The sequence below is a fragment of the Pinus tabuliformis genome, chromosome 6 (genome assembly GCF_031772625.1).
Source record: "Pinus tabuliformis cultivar Carrire ecotype Pingquan chromosome 6, CPIR1, whole genome shotgun sequence".
Classification (NCBI taxonomy): Eukaryota; Viridiplantae; Streptophyta; class Pinopsida; order Pinales; family Pinaceae; genus Pinus; species Pinus tabuliformis.
The window spans coordinates 1,481,905,519-1,481,922,230 of NC_142292.1; the positions used below are offsets into that span (position 1 = coordinate 1,481,905,519).

At 36.7% G+C, this 16,712-nt stretch overlaps 1 pseudogene; it reads right to left on the reverse strand.

Annotated features, from left to right (window-relative positions):
• The window catches only part of LOC149264229 (ATP-dependent (S)-NAD(P)H-hydrate dehydratase pseudogene), an 82,441-nt pseudogene extending 69,113 nt beyond the window's left edge, over positions 1–13,328 (reverse strand).
• Between the last annotated feature and the right edge of the window lie 3,384 nt (positions 13,329–16,712).

Genomic DNA, 16,712 nt, shown 5'->3' on the forward strand with positions numbered 1-16,712 from the left:
AAATAGATCTAACATTTACGAGAAAAATCATCAATGAAAATAACATAATACCTTTGTTTCACGGTGGAGGCTGTCGAGAATGGTCCACACACATCTGTATGAACTCGCTCCAAGATTGCTTCAGCTTGACAATCTCGATCATGAAAGGAATATTATGCATAATTACCCAAGGTACAACCTTTGCATGTGTCCACTTGCTCAAGTTTAACTTTGGGAAGTCCGGTAGAAATCTATTGCATTATCTTCAAGGCCCCATGATGCAAGTGGCCCAACCTCCTATGCCATAACTCGCCAATATCTTTGCTTTGCACCAATTCTACTTTGGAAATCAATGCAGCATAATCATCTACCTCCAGCTTGTATAGATTCTTCACTCGAATCCCAATCCTCTTGGTTTGACCCGTGGCTATGTGTCTCAGGAACACCTTTCCTTTACTGAAGACTACATCATAGCCTCTGTCTTCCAAAATCACGACCGATACCAAATTTTTATTTAGTCCAGGCACACACTTTACATCAGTCAGGGTGAGAGGAGCTCTATGCTCCCTCTGAAACACAACTGTACCTTCACCTGAAACACAATACTTTCCATCATCACCCATCTCTATGCACATCTTGAGGTCTTTCTCCTCCAAGGTACTGAATAAAATCTTATCGTCGGTCATCTGGAATGAGGCTCCACTGTCCAAGTACCAAACACAACCCACAATCGATGAAACCATACATGTGATGCGGGTAAAATACAATTCGAACTGAGAGGCTAGTGCCTCAACTTCTGATCCCTTTGAGGATCCCTTCTTGGATTTCTTCAATGGATAATTAGTTGCATAATGGCCCACCTCATGACAATTAAAGCGTCTCAATTTAGATTTGTCAATCTTCTTCCCACCATGAGAAGAACTCGATTTGGAATGGGAAGCCTTCCCTTTCCCTTTCCTGGCCTTACTCGCTAAGGCTAGATTTTCTTCATCATCATGCTTAGATGAAGAATCATCTCTGGTGCTCCTCCTGATCTCCTCCTGCATCAGATCCAACCACAGTCGTTCCCAATCCAGAAGTTTCTCTCTTCCATTCACTGAGTCCTGGTAGCTATGCTAGCTCTTAGGAAGACCGAGGAGAGTAAGAATCACCATGTCATCATCGGCTATCATTACTCCTACACTTCCAAGCTCATATCTGCAGGTGGTGAGCTTGTTCAGATATGTAGAAATATTGTCTCCCTTTTCGCACTTGATTTTCCGAAGCTTGTCCTTTAGCGCCAGTTTCCTTTGGTCGCCGTTGTTCTTATATAAGTCCTTCAATGTCTTCCACATTGAGAATGAAGTCTCCTTCCTATGGAGACTCATGACAATATGGTCTCGAACTCTCTCCAGAAGAATCCTCCTCGCCTTTGGCACACACTTCTTCCATTCCTCCAATTCTTGGGCATTAGCTGCTGCTGGCTTGGGGATTTCTTGATCAATGAAATCCTTCAAGCCATTGTCTTCTAATACCACTTCCATGTGATCCTTCCATGATATATAATTTGAGCTGCCATCCAATACATACTCGAGTCTCAAGGCATTGAATGCCATTGGTGAACTTAGAGGTGTGATAAGAATTCGATTTTGTACTTGCAATCAAGAACTTCAAACTTAGAACTTTTCCCTTCTCAGTATGTTGTTCATAGCTCTGATCACCTTTGCTCTGATACCATGTAGAAATTCTCACTATAGATTAATTTGATTATGCAATGTACTAAAGCAAAATACTTAATCTACTTCTACAATCAAACTTGTGGAAGCTTAATCGATTTGATCAAGATCAAACAAAACACATATAACAGAGAAGAAGAATCAATCACACATGAAACACAGAAGAATACTTTGGGGAAAGCCTCAGCTAAAAACCCCGCTATTTGTATTATCATACAAGTGGAAATATCTCAGGATTACACAAAGCTTTAGCTGTCACAGCTATCCAGCTCTCAATACAATCCCTCTCTCTGCTCATAGACAGACTAGACAACACATATGCCTTTCCCTCTATCCTCCAAGCCTCCTATTTCCTTGCGCTTTTTTCCCTAGGTGTTCCTGCTGTAACCTTGTGTGAACTTATCTCACACACTACTCCAACACACTGTAAAACTGCACAAATCTCAAGAAATTGATTCCTTCTGCATGCAAGAGATTTTCTTATAGAAAAATTCTTGTAACTGATAGTACACTGTCCCTACCTTTAATCTCAACTGGGCCTTTGTCTGAAATGACATGCGTGAGCTATTTATGAGAGAATATTAAGTTATCTAGAGTACACGAGTTTCATGCATTCATGCATTAACTGACTGAACTCACAATCAGTTCCACAAATTGTTTGGAACTAATCTAACTGGACTTAACTCAGTTAACTGAGATAACTAATTACAACTCATCCTTAACTCCTTAATTAAGGGATAACTTACTCAATCAAAGGGATAATTATTGCATGACTTCACAATTCATGTTTGAATTTCTCCAACTAATTAACTCAGGATGAATTAATTAATTATTTTTCAAACAGCTGGTGAGACTAAATTCGAATTTTAATTCTCAATTTTAATTCAAGGACAAATTAAAATTGGAATATATCCTGAAATACTATCCTTAGCAATGCTATTTTTAGCATTTCTTGTTGCTATTTTCAACAATTGGATCCACTTGTACTTGTTATGCAGACTTGATTTACTTTTTTTGAGCATGGGTATGCCCACCTTAGACAACAGTTTCTTTCTGATCTCTTTTGATGGCTTGGCAAGCTGAATTCTAGTGAAGTCCTTCTCAGTCTCGACAAGATTCTTTCCATACACTTAATACATTTTGGCCATCATGTACTCCTTCTGACCTCATATATTAGGGGGCATCTGTTATAGCACCATTTACCACCCTTGGTATTTGTGATTCTTGGTTTATTGCCTAGGGCAACCCCTCCTTCCAAACTTGGTCCAAATATATTGAAAACAATGTCTTATTCCCTGTACGCTACTTTTCCCTGAGATAAAAGTGTTTACACATGGGTTAGTCAATACCCAACCCACATATATGTGTTAAAACACTTAACAAATTAAAATTCCTTAATTATGGGTGGAGTTCATGGGTTTTACCTGTTGATTACCTCCTATGGCCCATGGCCCAATGGTTTACCGACTGTTTCCCAACTAAAAAAACTAATTTGGAGAAGTATAAATAAACTTATATGGGAAGGCCTAAAGGAGGAGAAGAGATAGAGTTATTAAACTGAGATTATCCCTGGCTGAGTCCGATGAATCCCTGTGCCTCATGCACTTCCCCAAGCTGTAGGAAACCCTTGTTTCCTTGATTATAGATATTCTCCCTCTTGCTTGAGATATCATGGTGTTGGTTATGGAAGAAGATTGTTGAAGGCTGGGATAGGACAAATCTGGAGGACGGTTCCGCTTGGATTTGGAAGAAGAAGACTCGGGTGAATTCTCTCCATGTTATTTATAGCTTACTGCAATAAAAGAAATGTTGTCTTGTTTCCGAAATTAACTATGTTTATGAATCAAATTATGTTGTAATTCATATATGAATGTTGTTTTGATGTGTGATCAATCATTTGTTTATATGATATAAAGTCAAATTTCGTGAATATTCTTTACTTCTATACTTCTATGTATGTTCAAATTGAATGATTTTCGGGTTTGAATAACATCAAGAGTTGCAGAGGGTCTTAAACCTATAGGACCTACTCGAACGAAGGAAATCTGGGTATGGTCACTCTTACTTAGTTTGATTATAGAAGCATTTTTCCTGAGTTGTATGAGTGTTTCTTGTTGTAGTTTTATTCTGCTCTGTTGGGGTTCTAACCCAAAGCCCTAGGGTACTTATTCCCGAAATAATCCTACTAACCCCATGAATGATATGACCTCATCCAAATTCCTAAGGCTTTCCCATTCCATGATAGCTCTGTTCTTTTCCAGGTCCACTACTATACCTTCTGTGGAAACAACATGCCCAAAGTAATGTACCTATGTCTGAAATAAAATGCACTTACGAAGCTTGGCATACAACTAGTTCTCTCTCAACAATCTTAACATTGTTACTAGGTGTTCTGCTTCCTCATTGTTAGAATATATCAATATATCATCAATAAATACTATAAAAAACTTGTCCAGATAAAAACTCAATACACTATTCATCAAACACATGAATGTAGTTTGAACATTATTCAAACCAAAAGGAACCACAAAAAACTCATAATGCCCATACCTGGTCTAGAAAGAAATATTGTAGATGTCCTCTTCTTTGATGCATCCCTGCTAATATCCTAATCTCAAATAAATCTTCGAGAACACTATTTCTCCCTTCAACTGGTCAAATAAATCATCAATCCTCGACAATAGATACATGTTCTCTATCTCCAGCTTGTTAAAATTCCTATAATCAATGCACAATCTAAGAGTACCATCCTTCTTCTTCACAAACAACACTGGTGCACCCCAAAGTGACAGACTTAGCCTAATGTATCCCTTGTCAAGCATTTCCTTCAACTTCAACTTCAATTCCACTAACTCTGGAGTGCTCATCCCGTAAGGTGCCTTTTATGATGGTACTACTCCTGGTACCAACTTAATATAAAAGTCCACTTCCCTATGAGGTGACAACTTTGAAATATTTACTAGAAATACATCCTAAAACTATTGCAAAACTGAATACCTCTTCAAGACTTCAACCTCCTCAACATGCTTACCTTTTTCACTAGAAAGATGCACTATGAAAAATACACACCCTTTCCTACAACTACGCTTTTCCTGTAGAGTTGTAACCATTCTCACTGATGTAGGCTTGTTCTTACCCTATAAGGTTCTCTTCTCTCCATCATCATCCAAACACTTGATAGCCTTCTCATAACAATCCACTTTAGTCTTGTGAAGTTACAACCAGTCCATACCCAACAACATATTGTACGAACCTAATAGAATCATGTTCATATGTGCGTATGTAGGCATACCATTCATATCAAATGCACAAGATCTTTCCCAATAATGAACTCTTTTCTTAGTACTTGTAGCCAACTTCACCAACCAAGACTCTGCATGCACTTCTTGTCTCAAACCACACTTATCCACCAGGTCAGGATTAACATAACTATAATTAGATCTAAGGTCAATCAAAATAGAAAAAACATGATCATAGATCTTACCTTCCATCCCAATGATGGATGCCTAGTGATGTGCCTACTTATTATCAAATGTTGCATAGATGCGAGGAATGATATGCCCAAAATCCCCAACTTTCTGTGCCTCCTGAGCACTATAGATATGAGGTCTACCACTATAATACAATGGAAAATCCTTCTTGTGATGATTCTTGCCACATATCCAACACTGCAAAGGTCAACTACCTTTGTTCTACTTCTCTCCATGTTGAGGTCCATGTCCCTTCTCAACTGCATTAAACTTCTTGTTAGGAGCAACTTTTTCCTTCTCATCTACATCATGCTTTCTTCCCTAATTCAGTGACCAATTTTCTTTAGTCTTTTGACTTCTTCTGGCAACAAAGGCTCATCATACTCAATTTTATCCTTAAATGTTAATGGAATTCCACTGATAAATATTTGAACCTTTGTCTTCTCATCCTCAAGATAAGGCACATACATCAACAACTCCAAGAACTTAGTCATGTAATCCTCATATGTCATAGATCCCATCTTCAACTCATATAACTCCTCGCCTTTCCATCCTAGTATCTCTCTGACAAATATTTCTTCCTGAAGGGTCTCTTAAATTCATGCCATTTCAAATCCTTTGTCCTGATTTCTCTAACATGCTTCACATCTTCCCACCAGATGTCTTCTTTCCCTTTGATACTGAAAATAGCTTGTCATGCAACTCAAAGAACTTCTTCATTCTAGGCAACCATGCCTTTGCATCCTCCGGTTTCTTAAACTCTCCATTGAATGTAGGTGGCTTGGATTTCTTGAACTCATATGAAAAATATCCCCTCTAAATCCTCTTGTAAGGATGATAGTGATGATGACCATGATACCTGTCCGAACCAAAACTAGAGTAGAACCCATAACCACAGCCTCTCCTATTAGGTGTATCCAAGAACCTACCATCTCTTACCGTGTCATCCCTATTCGACTTGTGCCCACTATGAGACATACTACCATATGCCCCATTAGTCCTATCCTACTATCCATAACTAATATGTGGTTTTCCCTGTCTCTGCAAATCTAAAAAACACTGAAGAATAACTACATTGACCTCTGCTTGATTTTCCTACACACTGGCAAGAATTTCCTGTGACTTAATGATATTGTCATTATCTACCTTGCAAATTCATATTTGTGCCTTTAAACTTCTCATGGTATCTTCTATGTTAGGAGAATACCCATCTTTGTGTTGCTCATCTGATCTGTAAGGAAAGTCTCGCGAACTTAAGTCAACCATTTTTCTAGTCGTCTCTGATCCTCTTCTTCGTGCAAACATACCATGTCAGATAAACCAAATATAAACATAATCAACATACCTTAGTGAAGTTCAAGGGAGGCTATCTCATCTACAAAATCAATCCATAGTAGCACAATACATGTATATATATAATCATATCAATATATCAACATCATGCATGATAACACCAAATGTGTACAATGACCTCATGCACGAAAACGATAACCATGACAATATATGCATAGAAACTACATAGACATTGACATGCATGTATGAAAAATACATTTTTCCCATCCAATCCAAGTGTTGAACCTGGGAGCTCCGATACAAATCTAGAACCACCCTCTCACATTTACCCAATTTCATCGGTCTGTTTGGGAAAAAATGAGACAAAGAGTTACTATGACATGACTTGACCTCCAATATTCAGTTATGGAAGTGGGGCCAACAACTGGAAATTACTTACCACAAAATGACATCCTATAGGGCTTACAGGACACTCAAGGGTCAAAGAACCACCCCAGGTGACCAAACATTGAGTTGGACTACTATTTCAGTGACCTAACACCCCAACCGCATGCACAAGCTCGCATGAGTATAGTTGTGACCATCAAACGGCATGCATAAGCCTTCCTGAGTGTGGTTGTGACCCAAAATCCTCAGTTCAATGCCTGTAGTCCTGAGATCTAAGCGATAATTCCATGCCAACCTCCATAACATTGCTCAGAACTTCCTGACACTTTGTAGAATGATAAACTACTTGAATACAAATCTAATAATATAAAACTTTATCAAGGACTTGACCTAACCAGGCCTAACCATGACAATCATTTCGTCAAACATATGATGAACATGTAATCTACAAGTCATGAATGCATATATGGACATAGAAGACTGAAACTTATGCGAGAATCACCAAGAAGGTCTAATGCCCTCTCATAATAGCTGCAATAATATTTATTAGCCCATGCATTCATTAACCATCAATTACTTATCAAATCATGAACAAGACATAACTAGAGTACATTGCAAATCCACGCTTATAACCAACATATAATCATATTAATAATCGTGACATAACAACCATCAAATCACCATAATAACAAGTACAAATTCTCATAGAACACAATAGGAAAATAGATCTTATTAATTGATTAAACATCCAAGCAAGTCAAGGACTTCCATGTACCATCTAACCATAGATTAGGTTGAACCAAATCTTTCTTTCATCCAATCACCCCCATGCCATATTCCAAGCATGAATGTGGGATCTCAATACAAAAATAGCCAGAGCTTCCTGAAGATTAAACCACCTCCACCCTCAAGCTACCACGATATCGCCAAAATTGGTCAAGAGATCACAATGCCCAAAAGAATCTTGGATACCTCAGAGTTTCTTCACCAATACCTTGAGGAATTTTCCAGTCCCCGCCCACCTTTTGAGGGCTTACTAGAGATTAAATCACCTCCACTCGCAACGCTTGGGAATTTTCTTGAGACCACCTCACTTGGTTCGAGAACCTTATGGCAATCTAAATCTCAACCATAAAAGAATCCCATCACACCATGGCTCTCTGGAAATTGCAAGGAAAGGTTGAAACCACTATCACACCCGACAAAACCAATGTTACTGATAGCAAGAGAAACAAAATACATAAATGCATGTACCATGCATTTATAAACTAGTTAGGAAATCACACTTGCAACTTGTTACTTGCAAGTCTTCCTACTGAAGCTGCTTGATCTAACCTTCCTTTTTTATCCTGTACTTTTTGTGTCCTCCCTTTTCCTTCCCTTCTTGCTTTCTCTAATGTTATAATGTTCCAAGAATTCTCTAAGTGTGCAATAATATGAGAGAATAGAGAGAGCTCAAAAATTGAACTGACAAAAGGTTAAACCAACAAAAGTCATGAACTGATCATTAGAAGCCTTTTTATCATTGAGGGCTCTATTTTCTTCAAATTACTCTATTTTTCCTTCAATTTTTCTCTCATAAAAACCTATGACCTTTCATATCCCTTTTCTCCTATTTTCCTTTATTTTCATAAATACAATGCTAATTAATTCCTCTTTACCTTTGTCAATGCCTTTGCCAAATTCCTGCTCCATAATAAACTGAAAGTGACACCTACTAGGATGTTCTTCCCAGCATGCATCTTATAATACATGTCCCATGACCTTGGTCTTATTATTTTTCCTTTATTAACCTTTATTACATGAAATTTTAACCCAAGGCTACTACAACAAGTTAATTTATTACAAGCAACAAGACACGAGGGATAGTAAGCTAAAGAAGAAGTTCCTACAAGAAGATCTTCATGAGAGATCAAAAGATTAGTTGATATACCTGTGCATTCTTCAATGGGATCATGGTCATTAAAATCATGATTTTCCAAGGGATTCTCCTAGTTAAGATTGTTTATTTCACTTGACTGATTGTCGAGATCACAAGATTCTTGGTCAACCAAGAATGAAGGAACAACATCTTGACATAGATGACTTTGAAATAGGGAAGAGAGATCAAAATAATCTTCACCTTTCTTCTCCTCTACTTATGGAATGTGACCACCTTGTACTTGATCACAATTTGGACTAGCCAACTGAGAATCAAGAGCAACTGAAGAACATGTTGGTAAAGTATATTGATTAAGTGAATCAAGTTACAACACGATATGAGATGTAGATGATAGAGGATGCCAGGTATGTTGTGAAGAAAAAATAATTTCAATTGAAACAGATTCTGGATTAGGATTATGCGCATTGTGATCTTGAAAATTCAAAATTATCAACCTCCACCTTAGGCTCTATGAATTTATTTTTGGAAATCATGACAATACTAAGAGGGGGGGTTGTGAATCAATATTTTAGGAGTTTTTATAAATTGAAAAAAATATTTTACTTTGTGTAAGAATATTAGGACACCATTAAATACTTCAAAAATTAATTTAAATAAGCATAACAGGAATCACTATCAAAAATCTTAATGGAACACACAAAGAACAAGTAAATTTTCAAAACTGCTTTTTAATTCATTGATACGACAAGCTACAACTTGTTGTTACAATTCTATGGCTACCAACCAACATGAAGCTACAACTCCTTGATTTATCAACTACAACTGAATGGAGCTACAATCCCAACTATTTACCAAAAACCACTAGAAGGAGCACCAACCCCTAATCTGCAAGATACAACTTGCAAGGCACTCAATAATCCATTTTTCATCAATTTTCACACTATTTGCATGAATGCCTTCTCTGCTTTCAAAGTAAAATAATTTCTCTTTGATCACCAATACCTTTAGAAATCTCTAATTACTGATAACACCAACAACACCCCACTTACAAAATTATGTTCTCAAAACTCTATCTCAATCCCCAACCTGCTTTCTCAAACATGCTCATAAAGATGCATGCTTTTCTGTGTTTAGCATCTTCACTTTTCTTGTATAGATGCATGAATTCTTATTTTTTCCCTTGTCCTATTAAGTTCAATCTTCTAAATTTGTTCATTAATTTCTCAATCTTTGATATGTAGTTATGGACTCAAACTCTGTTCAAATTGTTTGTTTCATACTTATTTTATTATTTTGGTTGTTTAACAGAGTTTAGTTGAGGTTTACTAACTTTAGCAGATATTAACTTTGGCTTAACTAATAAGCCTAGTGCAAAAATTTCATTGTTGAATAATCCATGACACTACCGGAACTCCAAGTCGTTCCTCCTTGCCAAATAAGGTTGCCAACTCATCCAACCATGTCAGGCCTGAAGGCCTTTTAACATGCCGTTGCAACTAAAAATAGCCTTACTGTTAAATAGAGCTTCCCCAAGGCCTTTTCTCTTTTACAATGTGAATGCCGCCACCTATTCTACCAAAGAAGAGATAAAGGGTCCCTCAATCCTTGCTTTTGAAAGTGATTAAGGGTCCTACACAATACAACAATGGTATCGAAAACCAACTTCGGGACCACCCTCGATGGTTTTTGAAACTGGAGAGAGTTCCCCCAAAATAATCATGAGTTGTAGATAATAATTTGTGAAACCACCTTTTGGGACCACCTTGTTCATTAACGTTTAGCGAACTTCGTACCTCTGCTCACCACTGGATACATTGGAGCTGATATGTGTCGTTTCTCAAGAGTTGATCAGAGTTGTTGAATCAACTCAATGTGAATGTTGCCAACTCATCCAAATCAAGCTGCCAACACATCAAAATATGAGCCTTCTATTTTAGTATAGCATTTACGTAACAACCTAGTCTTGTTTCTTACCACTTCTCCACGATCATTTAATTTATTCTTGAAAACACACTTTGTGTTAATGACATTCTTGTTACTAGGTCTTGGAATAAGTTCCCAAGTCTATCTTTTCTCTATTTTATCCAATTTTTCATTCATTTATTTTAACCAATGTTGATCTTGATTGGATTGTAAAACATCCTTTGGTTCCATCATGGACAACAGGGAAACATGTGCTTGCATAAGGGGATCTCACAAATTCCTTCTTGTCTACACACCAATATTTATTCACCAATGATATGATCAGTTGGGTGGTGTTTTTGTACATAACTTGAGGCATATTTGAATTGAGGATTAGAAGGTTCTTCATTGTCTTCTTCCAGAGTTAGCTCACCACATTCTTCATCAATGTTTACTAGTTCACCAACGCTATTTTTTACTAGTTGTTTTTCTTCATGCTCAACGCATTCATCTAACTTTACATCAGTACAATTTATGATCATCTTGGTGACTTTATTTTAGCATTTGTAACCTTTGCTATTGTGTGAGTATCCCATAAAAATGCCTTCATCTGCTATGGCATCAAACTTGTCAATTTTTTCGTCATTTCTTTTGATGTAGCATTTTCTACCAAAACCTCTAAAGAGTTTGACTGTTGTAGGTCTGCCATACCACATCACATAGGGAATTTTGTCACTATTCAGTCTAAAATGAGCTTTGTTGAGGATAACTACTAATGTATGAATATATTCTTCCCAAAACCTCTGTTGAGCATTCCTTTTGGTCATCATTGCTTTGGCTAATTGTTGTACTAATATGTTTCCTCTTTTTTCTACACCATTTTGTTGGGGAGTCTCTACCATTGTAAAATTCCTTTTGATGCCATTCTGTTTACAGAATTCATCAAATTCTTTTGAAGTGAGTTCACCTCCATTGTCAGACCTTATGCTTTTGATTTTTCAATCAATTTAATTCTCAGCCAAGGATTTGAAGTCTTTAAATTTCTCAAAAGCTTTAGATTTCTCTTTGAGGAAGGTAACCCATATCATATTGTTGAAATCATTAATTATTTGCATGAAGTATAATTTACCCGTGGGTAACTCCATTCTGGACAGTCCAAAAAAATCCATCTGTACCAGCTGCAATGTATTTGATGATGAGTTTTCCTTTGCCTTGAATCAAACTTAAGCTTGCTTCCCCAGTTGGAAATATTTACATATTGTATTCTCTAGTTTTGAAAGCCTGGGAAAGTCCTTGACAATGTTCTTCTTGCTGAAATTGACTATCTGATCAAAGTTCATATGTCCAAGCCTTTTATGCCATAACCAACTCTCATTTATCTTTGATAAGAAACACCTTTATGTCTTCTCTTTGAGCACATAGACATTATTGTCTATTCTTACAACTTTAAAAACTATCTCACCTGTACTCATGGACTTGATTTGACAATTTTTGTCTTCAAAAATCACATCATAGCCTTTATCACACATCCTAGGTAAGCTAAGAAATTTATGCTTCATCTCACTAACATATAAAACATTTTTGTCTTTACCTTTTCCATTTGATAGACTAACCACTCCTTTTTCAATTATTTTTCTAGGAGCATTGTTGCCAAAAGTCACATTACCTTTGTCAACTAGTTTCCATGTCAAAAACTTGCTTCTATATCATGTCATGTTCTTGGAAAATCCACTATCCACATATCAATGGATCCCACCATTATGAGCATACAAAGAAATATCACATTGCTCTGATTTTCCCTTTTCTTTCTAGACTTTGGGCTTTTGTTCAATTTTTTCAATTAGTAGCTCTATCTTCTTTTCTTTAAGCCTGCAATTAACAACTATATGCCTTAAATTTTGACATTTAAAACATTGCACCTGATAATTTAGAGGAGTAAAAGCATTATTGTTCCTAGGTCTAATTTTCCTTTGCTCAAACTCTCTTCTGGATTTGTTTTTCCTGTAAGAAATATTGAATCTGCAGTTTGTTGCTCTATTTCCATAGTTGGTGCATGTGAAACAATACCCTGGGAAAATATCATTGTACCTGGAATATTGTCTTCTGTGTTGGACTAAATTCTGGGTAGTTCAATTTGTTTGGATAACGTTATTCTTTTGTTGCTTCTATTTTTTATAGATCCAATCTTTAGGTTGCAAGCCTCCCTTTTGTTGTGTGCAAACCCTTCTTTAAATGTTGGAACAAATGTGATTTACTTCTTTCCTTTTTCCTTTGCTACTGCGTTGGACTCGACTTCAAAGAAAAGACCATTACGGTTTGAGGAGACTCACTGAGCTTCCAATATCTCATTTAAATATTCAGTTCCTTTTCCAAATTTTTGATTGAAACTCAGTTGCATTTTAGCCTTCTCCAATTCCTTTCTTAGCAATACAGTTTCTCCTTCCAGCCTCTCACATACTTGAACCTTTTCATTCAACTATTGGTTCAAGATTCTTGAATCTTCTTACCTTCTTCTATTTTCAAGAGTAATGTCTCCATGACCTCAAAATTTTCGTTTTTTGAAGACTCCTTCAAGACTTTTTTTTTCTTCCTCAACCTTTCTATTTCATCAAGAGCACTTACCAATTCTCCTCCAAGATCTACTTCTCCTTGTTCATCATCATATTGAATAACCTCGACTTGCAGATTTTCTATGGCCATCAACGTAAATTATTTGGGGCTCTTGTAATCTTTGTCCTCACTTGAGGATTATTTGGGTTCACTTTTCGAGGAGTTTTCTTCTTGAACATAAAAAACTCTTTTCTTATTCTTTTTTGTATCCTTTTGAACCTTCTTGAATTTTTCTTTAGGATAATAATCCTTCTTCTTTTCAGGACACTTCGATGCATAATGACCAACTTTTCCACAATTAAAAAATTTAAATGGTAACTTACCTTTATACTTTCTTGATCCTCGCTTGAGCTTCCTCAAAAATTTGGCTTCTTCTTCATCAGATTCACAACATGATTCATCATGTTCATCCTTGCACTTCTTTTATTCTTTAAAGGTTGATTCTTTGGATATATCTTTTCCTTTATAAATCCTCATCTCATAGGTTACTAGTAAGTATTCCAAGAAATAAATCTAAAAGTCGAGTGCTTAGATTGGTCATTTCTTCAATGGATGACACCTTGGGATTAAACCTCTCAGGAAGAAATCTTAACATTTGTTGAACCACCATAACTTCATCTAGATTCTTTAAGCCCTCTCTTGGTGTTCACAACTTCATCAAATCTCAAAAAATACTTTGAAATATCCTCATCGTCATGCATGCTTAAAGATTCAAATTGCATATAGTCACCTTGGATTTTATATTTCTTTACATTGTTGTCTCCCTCATAGAAGCTTCTAATCTTGTCCCAAATAGCTTTTCCATATTTGCAATCCATTACTTTGACAAGTTTTGATTCAGGTAGACCAGCAAGCAGAGCATTCATTGCCTTAACATTGGATGTAAACTCCGACTTTTGATCTTTGGTAACCACTACTAGAGGCCTTTGATATGCTTCTCCCACAACATCCCACACATCAAATCCAAGTTATTAAATGCAGGTCTTCATCTTTTCTTTCAAAAACACATAGTTTGTTCCATTCAACATTGGTGCCTTGTTGGTAAAACCTCCTTCCTTTTTTTCCATGGCCCTTGATCTTTCTTCCAGCTATTAAATTGATTTGAAGTATCCTGCTCTAATACCAATTGCTGGAAACCAAGACAATACTAGGAGGGTGGGGGGGGGGTGGGGGGGTGGTGGGGTGGGGGGTGGTGTGAATTAATATTGTAGGAATTTTTACGAATTGAAAACTTTATTTTACTTTGTGCAAGAATATTGGGACACCATTAAGTACTTCAACAATTAATTTAAATAACCATAACATGAATGAATATCAAAAATCTCAATGGAACACACAAAGAAAAGGTAAATTTTCAAAACTGTTTCTCAATTCATTCATAGGGAAAACTACAACTTGTTGTTACAATTCTCTGGATACAACCAACAGGAAGCTAGAACTCCTTGATTTATCATCTACAACAGAATGGATCTACAACCCCAATTTTTTACCAACAACCACTAGAAGGAGCACCAACCCCTAATCTGCAAGATACAACTTGTTAGACATTCAATGATTCATTTTTCATCCAATTTCACACTAGTTCCATGAATGCCTTATTTTCTTTCAAAGTAAAATAATTTCCCCTTGATCACCAATACATTCAACAATCTCTAATTACTGATAACACCAACAACACCTCACTTACAAAATTATGTTCTAAAAACTCTGTCTCAATCCCCTAACCTGCTTGCTCAAACCTACTTATAAAGATTCATGCTTTTCTATCTTTGGCCTCTTTTCTTTTCCTCTATAGCTGCATGAATTCTTATTTTTACCTTTGTCTATTAAGTTCATTCTTATAAATGTGTTAATTAATTTCTCAATCTCTAATCTGCAGTTCTGGGATCAATATCTGACTCAAACTGTTTTTTTCCTTCTTATTTTATCATTTTGGTTGTTTAACAGAATTTCGCTGAGGTTTACAAATTTTAGCATAATTTAACTTTACCTTAACTGTTAATCTTGGTGCTAAACTATCATTTCCAACTCATCCATTCCACTATAAAAAATCTAAGTCGTTCTTTCATGCCAAATCAAGCTTCCAACTCATCTGACCATGCTAGGCCTCAAGGCCTTTTAATATGTCGTTGCCACTAAAAATATCCTTACTTATAAATAGAGCTTCATGGGCCTTTTTTATTTTAAAACGTGAATGTTACCACCTTTCCTACCAGAGAAGAGAGAAAGGGTCCCTTGATCCTTGTTTTTGCAAGTGATTGAGGGTCCCTCACAATACCACAATGGTATCAAAAACCACCCTAGAGACCACCCTCAGTGGTTTTTGAAATCAAGGAGAGTGCCCCAAGAATAATTGTGAGCTATAGATATAACTTGTGAAACCACCTTCCAGGACCACCTTGTTCGTTAACGTTCAAAAAACTACATTTCTCCACTCACCATTAGATATGCTGGAGTCGATATGCGTCGTTTCTTGAGATTTGATCCAAGTCATTGATTTTGATTTAATGTCATGCACCTATGGGACCACCTCCACCGTTCTATGTGTTGGAAAAAACCCCCTCTCCTATCATTCTATCAGCTAACAATCCCTTCTAACCCGCTACCCCATCACCTCTTATGCATTGGTAAATAGTTATGGGGTTTTGAGTTTCCAGGGTTTCGGGCTTCTGGGCCTGCTACTCGGGCTTATTGTCATTCCAAGATACTAGGCTTCCAAGCTTCCGAACTCTCAAGAGTATAACCTCCTCGCCTCCATGTGATCTTGTAACTTCTTTTTAATTAACCCTCTGGGATTTTGACCTTCTCAGGTTTTGGGCCTTCCCGGGTTCCAATATTTTGACTTTTGTAGGTCCAACTTTGACTGCCTCTATATTTTTATCTAGGAGGACATTTGAAAACTTCATTATACGTTGGAAATTCATTTCAGATAACTTTCTAGTTGAGTGGGTCTGATGTAGTCTTTGAGATCATATGCTTCCTGAAAAATGGATTCAAACTCTTTTCTATTTTGTGCACCTTGACCCTTCTTCTTGTGCCTGGAAACTATTCTTCTGAGAAATTTCTTTGACACTTGTGCCACCTGATGACACCAAGTTCAATCATCTACTTAATGGACACCCTGTTGACATCAAGGACTATCTTGTTGACATCAATGACAACATATTTCCAACATTCATTAGAACATCAATATTTTTCTCAAATAAGATCTTGACCATAGGAAGCAAAATAAGGTGGAATAAGAGGATCAATAATTTGATTTTCAGATTTCCCAACTTCGAAAATAACACCAGCGACTACCTCGTTAGGAAATGAAAAGGGAAGAGGACAAGGGACAAAAGAAATAGTGGGTTCCTCCTCTGCTATTAGAGGTGTCTTGTGATTAATAAAATTTGGGAGAGCACAATCAACCAAGGGTTCAAATTTACATTGTTTCAAAGTGATTTGAACCAAATGCTGAAACTTTTCCTTGAA